Genomic DNA, 13439 nt, shown 5'->3' on the forward strand with positions numbered 1-13439 from the left:
AAAAAACACCAAAAGGTTTGCCCCCCCCAAAAAGGAAAAACCCAAGTTTAAAAAAAAAAAGGGTTGGGGAAGTGGGGGGGGGGGGGGGGGGGTGGGTTATTTTCTCTGTCAGGATCAGAGAAATATTTGATATTCTCTATTGTTTCTCTGTAATATTAAATAAGTTATGTGTCAAAAACCTGACTATACACATTTATTGATGTAGCCACATACTTATGTCTGTTACACGAAGTCCAGCACATTCATAAATTAATCTCCTTGTGATTTTTAAACCCATCTTGCAAATTTGCTCAGAAAACAACCAGTCCCCATTTTTTCTTTTATAATACCATTCTTCACCATTCCTGGAGATGGAATCAGGGAAATCCACATTCCTTACTGAATACTTGGCTTAAGCTTTTATCCACCACCAAAGTTTTTTTTCAACCCTTTGTCATGGCTTGAAAAAACAGCGATAAACCCATGGCAGTTTTGTCTCAAATGTGCACTCAGAGCAGGCATATTGAGGATAATACTAAGATACTTACAAGTTTTTGATGTTTTTGAGACCCACAGTCACCTACAATTTATGTAATGAATTGTAAAGATTGAAAACACTAACCCGTAACATTAGATAATCCATTAAAATCTGTAACGTACAAAATGGTTTGTTTGAAATCATGAACTGCTACTGTTACTAAGAACTCTGCTTTAAAGAAATGTTACAAAGTGAAAAATTCTAATCTCAAAAAACCCAAACCTTTTTTCACTAAATGATCATGTAAGAAGGAATCTAAAGAGTTATTAATTTAAATATATACAAACTCTTTTAAACTCAAACATTGTTTTAATACTAATCCAGGAAATATACAATGAGGTGAAGAAAGTGGATTAAAAGTGAATATACAATTATTGTAATTGCTTAAAGAGTACTGTTAACTCTATTACACTGCAAGCATTTTGTTGCAAGCATCTTTTTTATTCCAATGTGGACAGAGATTTTCCTTATGGGATATTTGTGGCTATTCCTCAGCTGAACTCATTCTTTTCTATTGAATGAAAGCCATGCTGTATTTCCAGATGTGAATATTTAAGGGAGTTTCAGATTCCAGTTTTTGTGCACAAGTTGTACTTTCTGTCTGATACCACACCATCAGATGATTCATCTCCATCCCTGAGTTTGTTCTTCTGTTAACTTCACCCAGACTCAATCTGCTTGGATACTGGCTGAGGTTCCTTTAATTTGTGCACAATGAAGAGTTGCCTGGACAGAGAGACATGGTATATATAACAGAGGACACATTCCAATACCGGCAGAAAAAACTGTCCAATTTGTGTTTCAAGATGTATTCAAAGAACCGCAGAAGATTTTTGGTGGTGAAGCTGCACACAGTACATAGATCTCAGGAAGAAATGTGGCAAAAAAGAAACTGTTAAACAGGATATCTGCTTCCATATTTTCACCAGGGGATGATTGTTGGTAACCTGCTATGTGAAACACTGCAACATTAGCCCCTGGTTGTAATTGCTCCCAAATTCTGCCCATAGTTCTGCCCCCCATAATAGCCTTCCACTTATGAACCATTGACCCTATTTCCATTGAGTTAGTAGCAGTGTTAACCTTTTCATTACCACCCAGAAATAACTACACAGTTACTGGGTGTGGCTCCTTCATAATCACTAACCAGACAGCTCATATATCCACTCATTGGCTCCTACACTGCATTCCTGATTCTACCCACATGGTACTAGTGGCTGATTGAATAGCCACAGCAATCTGTCGTCTGGGTTGCTGGCCAATACTGGAGCCATCCATGTTCCAAGCATCCTGAGGTAGTATAGTGAATTGAATTGTGTTCCCCCAAAAGTCACTGAAGCTTGAATTGCATCCCCCAAGTTTTATGTATTAAAAACTTGGCCCCCCACTGTGACTGTTAAGAGGGTGGGAAATCCTATTATGGTAATTGAAAGGCGGGGCCTTTGAGGTGATTAGATTGTAGGACCATGTCATAGTGAAGGGGTTAAAAATGGTTGTCATGGGCACATACTTTTTAGGGCTTTAACAGGAGAGGTAATGAGGATGTTATTCTCTTTACCTGCTCTGCCATTTTCCCAATGTAATACTCTGCTATCACGTCGGTACCACCAAGTCTCTCACCAGATGTGTTCCCCGGACTTTGGATTTCCCAGCCTCAGAAACTGTAAGCAATAATTTTTTTTTTCTTTATAAAATACCCAGTTCCATGTATTTTGTTATGAGCAACAGAAATGGACTAGTATAGGTAGGGTCCTATATCCTTCCTGTATAGGGTTTCTCTGGGGATGGTGTTGGAACTAATTTTAAATGTATAGAATATTATACAGGTTTCAACCGAGCCTGTGATTCTTCAGACAGAGGGCTATGTGTAAGGTGCCCTCTCTGCTGCAGGTATGCATACCACCTAACCAAGGTACTATTTTGTTCTACCTCCGATGCTGATCTGGCAAAGGGGCCATTGACCAAACACCTAATAGAGTAACCCATTTTTACTTCCAATGGCATGTCTCTGATTAGAGTTCTATGTGCGAGAGGGCCTGGTAAACTGAAAGAAACTTTTTGTAGCAGAGTATATAGCATTTCTTTACCCCCCTAAACAATTGTGACATGAAGCCAGTGGACATTTTTTGGTTATCCTCCTTCTTCCAGAGCACCCAAACCATTTCTTCCTCAGTCACAGAAACTTTTAATTCAAATGGTCTCCAGGGGATGACAGTTTGTAGAGTTTGTGCTTACATCTGTAAGTCTTTTGTCTGAGTAAACACTTCTTATATTTTAGTGTCCGAATCCTAATATTTGTGCACACTTTTTTATCAGGTCATGTAACGGCCTGATCCATTGGGCCAAGTGGGGAATGTAGGTCCTCCAATATCTTAGCACACCACATCCAGGAATTTTACAGTGGCTGTGGTTTGGGGGGTTTATATGGCTTAAAGTCCTATCTTCTGAATTGTAGGTTCCCTAGGACATTTTATGTATCTTTCTGAAAAAAGACTTAAGTCTGTAGAGGTTAGCAGAAAATTATTCACATAAGTTCCCCAGTGAATACCAGGTATATCCCCTAAATGGCCAGGTTTTTGGCCACTAAACCATGTCAAATAGTGGAGCTATGTAAGTACCACTGTGGTAGCACCTGAAAGGTTCATTGGTGGCCCTCCCAGATGAAGGCAAGCATGTCTTAGGACTTTGAGTCTAAAGTAAACTGTAGAGAGAATTTGTTAAACCTAGGACAGTTTTCCATGTACCTAAACAAGTAAAGTTTTTTGGTAGTTGAGCCACATTTGGGACAGCATCGCTTATGGCCAGAGTCATCCCATGTAGTTCCCAATAATCAACTATCATTTTCCAGGTACTATCAAGCGTTTCTACTGCCCTTACCCAGCTGTTCAGTGGGCTCTCTATAGGAAGCAGAATCTTCACCCTCTCTAGTTTCTGAATCATAGCTGTTATCTTTCTGTGTCCTCTTAAGTGACCATATTCTTTGATACACACACATGTCTTGGGTTGGGTAGCACCAATGGCTCCTGTTTAGCCTCCGCTCAGAGCATGACTTTACCAGTTTTACCTGAAGACAGAATTTACCTACAGTTGTTTCAAGGGAAGTTCCCAGGAGAGTATCTATCCCCAAAATGTTCTCTAGAATTACAGAATGTAGACACATCATGGATGAGTGAAACATTCCCAGTTTGCCACAGTAGAATGTGCTCATTTCACAGGGATAGATGTACCTCTGTACCCATCCATGCAAGTTAGGGGCTCAGGAAATGTGTGAGGATTACCATGTATTAGAGTATATTTATCCCCTGTATTCACCAGAGCCAAACTTTTTGCTTATTTTGAGGGGACCAATTAATTACTATTTCTACATGAGGCCTCCAGTCCTCCTAAATTACCCTACACTGAGGGGAACATTGACCTTCCTGTCACAGTATGGGCTCTGGCTTACCAAAAACTAAGGAGAACTGTATTGGGTTATTTGCCTTTTTTTTTTTTATCTTTCTGTATCTGCCTTCAAAAGATTTTGCCATTTTTGGCTCCACAACACCCATTTTGTAGCATCCCTCTCTTTTCCCTTTCTTTGTCTCTTTTTGGGCTCCCCTGTTTTTAGAGCACTCCACACTTTGGTTGTACCAGTCAGTTCTACTTCCCCTAATTTAGCCAAAGTCTGGCCCATGTCATGTGGAGGGGCCCCTTAGTTTTTAGGAGCTTATTGCATATGTTGGCCATGAAAATGAAATTATCAATTCCCTGGAAAGCAGGAGCATGGATGACCACCCTCACTGCCAGCTCAGGTAGCAAATCCTATGTCTCTTTGATTATCTTTCAAGGCTCAGGATTCCTAGACATATCCCCCTGTGATGGCAAAGAGTCCCTACAAGCTGGAATGATCTAGTCTATCATGGAATAATTTCCTAAATTAGCGTGGAACTATGTAGGTGTTGCCTGATGGAGGAATATGCTGGGACATTGGTAATCTTTTCTGCATTACATCCAGACATAACCACCTCATCAGTACTACCATCCCATAATTTTATCAACCAAATTGTTAAGGACTCCTCTGGGTTCTGCTGAAAGCAGCTAGCCAGATCAATCAACTCCACAAGAGTATATTCTCAAGGGATAAGTTTGATTGGAAGGTGGTAGGGGGACTGTGGATTTGCTCTAATTTAAGTTTATATGAGGGAGCTCAAAAATTCCCCTCCATTCTTTTCTGACTTGTGCATCTTCCTCCTGGCTGTCAGCTGAGTCCCTGTTGCTAGGTAGGCTGCCCACAGCAGAAGCCCAGGCTTGGGTTCAAGCCAGCATGGGAAAGCATCCATCTGGCTGGGTCATAAAGCAGTCAAGACACTCTGTTATTTCTTAGGACAGAAGAAAATTGTCCCCAAACTATTGTGGAGGACCCTGCGACAGATTGTATGTTTCAAGGAATTTATCCATTTCTTTTAGGTTATCCAATTTGTCAGCATATAATTGTACATAGTAGTCTCTTATGATCCTTTTTATTTTTGTGGAATCATTGTAATGTCTCCTCTCTCATTTCTGATTTTATTATTTATGTCTTCTCTTTTTCATTTGTCTATTTTGTTTATATTTTTAAAAACAACTTAGTTTTTATTGATCTTCTATATTGTTTATCTTATTTATTTTTGCTCAGAACTTTTTTATTTCCTTTTTCTTTCAGGTCATCTGTCTAAAGTTAAGTTGCTTGAAATATTTCTTCTTTCCGAATGTAGAGGTGTATTGCTATAAACTTCCCTCTTAGGACTGCATTTGCTGTTTTCCATAGATTTGGTATGTTGTATTTCCATTTTTGTTTGTGTCAAGATAATTTTTAAGTTCCTTTTTCATTTCTTCTTTGGTCCTTTGATTGTTCAGGAATGTGTTGTTTGAATTCCACACATGCGTAAATTTTTCAACTTTCTTTCTGTTATTAAATTCCAGTTTCCTACTATTGTAGTTGAAAATGATGCTTACTATGATTTTATTCTTCTTGAATTTGTTAACACTTGTTTTGTAGCCTGACATAAGATCTATCCAGGAAAATGTTCCATATAAAGTTGAGAAGATTTTGTATTTTGTTGCTGTTGGATGCTCAGTATGTCTGTTAGGTCCATTTTTTTCTACAGTGTTGTTTCAGTTTGATATTCTCTTATTGATAATATGTTGATCTGTCTATTGTCGAAAGTGGAGAATTAAAGTCTCCCACTGTTATCATATTTCTGTCCATTTCTACCTTAAGTTATGTTAATATTTGCTTTCTATATTTATGTACACTGATGTTAGGTTCATATATATTTACAATTATTATATCCTCTTGATGAATTGACCCATTTATTATTATATAGTAATCAACTTTGTCTCTTGTAACTGATTTAAAGTTTGTTTTGTCTGATTTAACTATAGCTACCCCTACTCTCTTGGAGAGAAAGATTTGCATGGAATATCTTTTCCCATTACTTCACTTTCAACCTATGTGTTTCCTAAAGGCTAAAGACATTCTATTCAAGGAAGTCATATTTCAATCTTGTTTATTAATTTATTCAGCCACTCTATGTTTTTTTATTGGAGAATTTAATTCATTTACACTGAAAGTGATTATTGATAGGTAAGGACTTACCACTGTTATTTTATAAATTATCTGCTGACGTTTTGTTGTTTCTTTGTTACATTACTTTCACCTTGCTGTCTTCCCTTTTGGATAATTTTAGTAGGGTATGATTTTATTTATTTTTCTTTATTTATTGTGTATCTACTATATATTTTTTTTCTTTGTGTTTTCTGTGAGGCTTTCATAAAATATCATATAGGCATAACAGTCTTTTAAGCTTATAACAACTTATCCTGGATTGCATACAAAAACTCTATGCTTTACTCCTCCTCCCCATGTATTTTATGTTATCGATATAACAATTTACATCGTTTGTAATGTATTTATTCACAAAATGTTGTACCTATAGTTATTTTTAATACTTTTGTGGATTTTTTTTACTTTTATACTAGAGTTAAAAGTGATTTTTACACCAGCATTACAATATTAAAGTATTCTAAATTTAATTATATCCTTATCTTTACAGTACATTTTATACTTCTGTATATTTTTATGTTGTCAGTTAGAGTCTTTTTCTTTTAACTCGAAGAATTCCCTTTAGCATTTCTTGGAAGGCCGTTATGGTGGTGATGGACTCCCACAGGTATTATTTGAGAAAAACCTTGCCTCAACTTCATTTCTGAAGAACAGCCATACCATTTATAGTGTTCTTGGTCAGCAATTTTTTTTTTCCTTCAGCATTTTGAATATATCATTCCACTCTCACCTGGCCTTCAAGGTGTCTGATAAGATATTCACTCATAGTCTTACAGAAGTTTCCTTTACTATACTGAGTTTTTTTATCTTGATGCTTTCAAAATTCGTTGTCTTTGAGTTTTGAGAATTTGCCTGTAATGTTTCTCAGTGAAGATATATTTATATTTAGTCTATTCAGGGGATCTTTGAGCTTAATAGATCTGAGTGCTCATTTCCTTTTCCAGATTTGAGAAATTTTCTGTCATTATTTCCCTCAGTTATCTAGTACTGTCTTTTTCTCTGTTCCTTCTGAGATGCCCATAATGCATATACTGTTTTGCTTGTTGGTGTCCCATAATTCCCATAATCTTTCTACACTCTTTTTTATTCTTCATTCCCTTTGTTTCTCTGACTGAGTAATTTTAGATGATCTGTATTTTTTAAATTTTGTAAGAATATTCATGAGGTGCAAAGATGTTGTCACCACTTGTCCCCAAGATTTGATGGCCAGATCCATACTTTCAGCATGCCCATTACTACAAATTGTGTTTGTGCCCTGTGTTCCCCATCCAATTATCCTCAGTTATTCTCAACCTCCATTCCTCTTTCCCTTTCCCCCCCAACTCCACTTTGTATCCCAAGGTATGTTCTCTCCCTCTGCAAGCCCAATGCACCACTGTAGTCTTTCTTTCCTTCCTTCTTTCTCTCTTAGCTCCCACTTATGAATGAGTACATGCAGTATTGATCCCTCTGTGCTTTGCTTATTTCACTCAATTTAGGTTTCCCCAGACTCATCCATGTTGTTGCAAATGGCATAATTTCATTCTTTTTTATGGCAGAGTTGTATTCCATGTTGTATATATATCACAGTTTCCTTATCCAATCATCCATCAATGGACATTTAGGTTGGTTCCATGTCTTGGCTATTGTAAACATAGCTGTGATGAACAGGGAGATTGACATGATGATTACCATTCCTCTGGGTACATACCCAGAAGTGGGACTACTGGATCATGTGGAAGATCTATCTGTAGTTGTTTGAGAAATCTGCATACTATTTTCCATAGTGGTTATACTAATTTACAGTCCCTTCAACAGTGCAGGAGCATTCCCTTCTCTCCATACCTTTGCCAGCATTTGTTATTCATGGTCTTTTTGATTATAGACAATCTAACTGGGGTGAGGTGGTATCTCAATGTAGTTTTGATTTGCATTTCCCTGAGGACTAGTGATGTTGAGCATTTTTTCATGTACCTGTTGGCCGTTTGTATGTCTTCATTTGAAAAATGTCTATTCAGTTCCTTTGCCCATTTCTTAATTATGATACATCACATCAGTAAAATCAAGGACAAAAAGCATATAATTATCTCAACAGATGCTGAAAAAGCAATTGACAAAATTAAACATCCCTTCATGATAAAGACTCTCAACAAATTAGGTATACAAGGAAAGTATCTCAACACAATAAAAGCCATCTATGACAAGCCAGTATCATTCTGAATGGGGAAAAACTGAAGGCTTTTCTCTTAAAAACAAGAACAGGACAAGGATGTCCACTCTCACCACTTCTATTTAACATAGTACCATCAATACTAGGCAGAGCAATCAGGCAAGAGAAAGAAACAAAGGGCATCCAGATTCAAAAAGATGAAGTCAAACTGTCCCTATTGGTAGATGACATGATATTGTATATATAAAAACCTAACAACTCTATCAAAACCCCCTAGAGCTTGTTAATAATTTCAGTAACATTGCAGAATACAAAATAAATTCCCTCAAAACAGTTTCACTTATATTCTCCAATAATGAGCTAACAGAAAGAGAAATCAAGAAAGCAAGCCCATTTATGACAGTCACCAAAAAAATAAAATACCTAGGAATCAATTTAACAAAGGGGGTGAAAGATCTCTGCAACAAGAACTATAAACCACTACTGAAAGAAATTAAAGAAGACACAAATAGATGGAAAAACATTCCATGCCCTTGGTTTGGAAGAGTTAACATTGTGAAAAGGTCTGTACTCCCCAAAGTGATCTATAGATTCAGTATAATCCCTATCAAATTCCAATGACAATCTTCACAGAAATGGAAAAAAAAAATCTTAAACATTCATATGGAACAGTTAAAAGACCCCAAATTACCAAAGCAATCCTAAGCAATAAAATAAAGCCTGAGGCATAGCACTACCTGACTTTAAATGATCTGTTTTTAAGCCTACTTATTCTTTCCTCTGTGATGTTGAATCTATGTTGAAGCTTTCTATTAAATTGTTTCCTTTAGTCATTGTGTTCTTTAGCTCCAAACTATTTTATTATTTCTGTCTCTTTGTTCAAACTTCTCAATTTATTTGTGCATTGTTTTCCAGATTTAATTGAGTTATCTACCTGTGTTCTCATACAGCTCATTGAACTTCTTTAAGATAACTTTTTGAATTTTTTTTTTTTTGGACAGTTGTACATCTCTAATTTATTACAGTTGATTACTGGTGCATAATTTCATTCCTTTGGTGATGTCATGTTTCATCCGTAATTTGTGATTCTTGTGGCTATGTGTTGGTGTCTGTTCATTTGCAGAAGTAGACACCTGTTTCAGGCCTTACACAGTGACTTCAGCAGGAAAATCCCTTTACCAGTAAGCCAGTTCAGAGATTCTGGCAAGCCATTTGGCAAACTCCTTGAGTGGCCTTGCTGCTAGAATCCTTAAGCAAACTTTTCTGGTGCCTGGGTCAGAAATTGAGTGTTCATGGCACATGGTCCACAGGGGCTGACATGATGCCTGGGTGTGTGGCATCAAGCCTGAAGCTTCAGACCACTGGGACAATCATGGATACTGGGTCCACTGGGGCCATTCAGTGCCAGATCCTACTGGGGTGTACCACTAGACTGTTGTGTGAGTGGGTCTGGAGCCTGGATCCATGAAGTCAGGCCTGCAGCCTGCATGTACAGGGCTCAATCTGAAGCCTGGGTCCACAGGAGCCTACTTGGTACTGGGGCTGTCCTGAGCCTGAGTTCACAGGGATAACCCTTGTTCCTAAATCCACAGGGGAGAATCCAAAGGGGAGGATCCACAAGAAAGTCCTGGAGCTTAGATCCTCAGGCATCAGCCTAGTGCAGGGGTTTACTGAGCAGGCCTGGATCCTAGGTTCATTGCAATGGGACTGGATCCTGTGTCAAGTAGAGCCTGGAGCTGCAAGGACTCGCCTAAAGACTGGCTCCAGACTGGTGCTCCAAAGGGCCTAGAGCCTGGGTTCACTAGGGCCTGTTTGGAATCTGGGTTTACAAGTACCAGCTTAGTGACTGTAGCAGGTTTGAACACTGGGTCAACAGGTACTGTTCTTGAATCAAAGGATACTGAAGCTGGGATGGAGCTGGGATCTGTGGAGTCATCAGCATACAAATGATAATTAAAAGCATTTCAGTGAATGAGATCATCAAAGAAGTGAGTATAGGTTAAAAACATAAGGGGTCAAAAACAAAACAAAACAAAATTGGGCCAATTTAAATTTAAGATATACATAAGCTTTTAAATATGTTGGTATTAATGTTGATATTAATACATTCCAACATTCTTAAATTATTAATCAAAGAAATTATCTTCTCTCTTTTCAAAATATTCTAGATATAAATATTTAACTGTTACAATTAGAAAAGAATAAATTAAATAAAAGAACTTTAAAATTTTTAAAAAATATTTCAAATGGTTCTTAGTAACATAATTAATAAGCAAAAAAGGGAAAAATGAAAAGAAAAACAGAAACATATAAAATGTTTATAAAATAAAATGTGTCAGTTATTGTGGTAAATGTACAATTATTGCAACTAACTGAATAAAAATTTCCAGGTAAAGTTTAAAACATACATTAGATTAAAAAATTTCAACTGAGGAAAATCAAATATTAGTACATGTACATCTTCCAAATACATAGAAGTTACATTGAAAAAGCACAGCAAAACAAAAATCACTCAATCAGTTTTAAAGAACAAAAGAAAGATGGAGAAATACAATTAGAAAAATGGAAAGTTCATTAAAAGATGTTGAAAATAAAATATAGTAGCTTTCATGTAAATACAAGTAGATATAAACTTTGAGTGTAGAAATTATATACAAAAAGAGAGATGTAAAAAAATCTAATTATATTCTAGTTAAAAGAGACAACTTTAAAACATTGCAACACACAAACATTTAAAGTAAATACATGAGAAATATATCACATAGGTACTGGACAAAATAGTGTAGATGTTTTCATATTAAGATTAGAAAATAATCAATTATAATTTAAAAAGCATAACCAAAAATAAGATATCACTGAAAAACAAGAAAAATTCTCATTTACCAGGAAGCTATGATAAGTCTGCATATGAATGCAGCTAATATTACCAACTTAAAACTTATAAAGAAAACACTGACAAAATTTTAATTAGAATTTTAAACTCTGTCAACTTCAGAAGAGATTTTACCACAAATCTTTTAAAACTCTTATATCAAGTGATTTGTTGAATTACTATATGAAGGAATTGAATGGTAAAGCTAGCAAACTTGGTCTAATGGGTATATGTAGCATTTTGAATCCAATAATTAGAGACTACATATTCTTAAGGAAAATATCATTAGTTTGTTGCAAGTTTAACTAATGCCTATTGGGGAATAAAAGAAATGCAAAATTATCTGAAAAAAAATTATTCCAGCCTTCTAGAACTTAAAAATTAAAATTCACAAAAAGAGGTACATTCAATATATAGGCTGGTAAAGAAGAGAGTAAGAAAGTAGAAACTACTAAAGTTCATTTACTTTATACACACACATCAAAAAGCACATATTTTACACAACCTAAACTGGAATGTTCCAGGTGGTTTAGAAGAATAGAAATTTCCAATTATTTTTCCCATGGGGACAACCAACTAGTTTGGTGATAATACACCTCAACAATGTACTGTGAAGAATATTATGATGAGTCATATGACTGCTGCATTGTGCTCAGAAACCCAGAGAAAACTATGATTACTCCTCTATAACGCAATCTGGAAAAGCTAGTATGACAGATAACATACAAAGTGAGATGAAGTTTTGGTAGCATTAAAGCACAGTGTAGCAAGAGAAGGGAATTCACAGTAGAGTAAGAAAAGGTCATGATATTTGGAAAGCAATCCATTGAGTATAAATCTCAGAGTAAGTGTGGGTAGTGGGTTGTAAAAGGAAATTAGGTTGACTTTGAAGACCGTCTATAGCCTTGAATGCCATATAAGGGATTCTGTTTTAATTCATAGGAAAAATAATTTAATCTAGAATTTTAAAAAGATAGTCACAAGGTCAAAATTTTCTTTTACCAAACAGTTCTGGCAGCTAAAATTAGACCAACATGTAAAGGCACAAGTTTGAAAGCATAGAAAATTATTTAAAATGTATATTAGGAAACCAATATGAGATTATAAAGACTGAGGCTTAGATTGATAACCACAAATGTTAAGAGTAGAATTGAAATTTCTGATTACTGACTACATCTCATACTGGAAAAACGTCTAAAAGCAAAGGCACTGATGATGTGGTTGTTGCCTGAATGAATAAAAGGCTGATAATGCCAACAAGTAAAATATGATGCACACAATTAGCAGCAAGTTTGGGAAAAATATGATCTACCAGGGATTTATTACTGTGGTAAATGATCTAATGTTGATCACATATGGTAATGTTTGTATGTCCCTTGGAGAATCATTTTTGGGCAAAGTAATAAGCTTTAAGACAGGTATAAACAATACACAGTATCTACTAAATACAATCTTAGATGATATATATATAGAGAGAGAGAGAGAAAAGACAATATGATTTAATTCTGGTGGGAATTAGTAGAGAACTTGACACTTCAAAGAGAAAGGAAAAAAAGCAGCAAAAATGATATGAAGAAAACAAATTTCTTTGAAGAAAATGGAGTGTTTTTCAAATGTTGGACTGGAAACATTCTTTCCAAGCTGGATATAAAACCCAGAAGTGGGGCCCACCCCGTGGCGCTCTCGGGAGAGTGCGGCACTGGGGGCACAGCGGCACTCCCTCCGCGGGTTCGGATCCCATATAGGGATGGCCGGTGCACTCACTGGCTGAGCGCGGTGTGGGCGACACCAAGCCAAGGGTTGCGATCCCTTTACCAGTCACAAAAAGGACAAAAAAACACACACACAAAAACCAAAAAACAACAACAAAAAACCCCCAGAAGTGATAGGAACTAGACTACATGACTTCTGGGAAAAGCATAAATTGAATGAAAACCCCACTAATAACATCAAAAAAACAAAATAAAGCTGGAAAAAAGATTGAAGTAGTCATTGTATTAAATTTGTAATATGTATGACAAAAAAGGGTTAATTTCACTTAGGTATAAATTTGGATCCATTCAGGTAATCCAAGCAAATACTTACATATGATTTGTTTTTTCATGTTTTCTTGAGAACGAGTCTCTAATTTGTAGCAAATTTGAGAACATATCATTTCCAAGAAAGCTACTAGAAGACATAAGGGAAAGAACCATTGAAAGCAAAATATCAGGCCCGAAAATAAGTGCATCCAACTAAGAACCGTGTCAAAGTGATACCGCAGGTTCAGAAATGTGTGTGATGACTAGAAAGTAACAAGTTTAGATCAAAGATTGTA

The sequence above is a fragment of the Galeopterus variegatus genome, unplaced genomic scaffold (assembly GCF_000696425.1).
Source record: "Galeopterus variegatus unplaced genomic scaffold, G_variegatus-3.0.2 Scaffold3134, whole genome shotgun sequence".
NCBI lineage: Eukaryota > Metazoa > Chordata > Mammalia > Dermoptera > Cynocephalidae > Galeopterus > Galeopterus variegatus.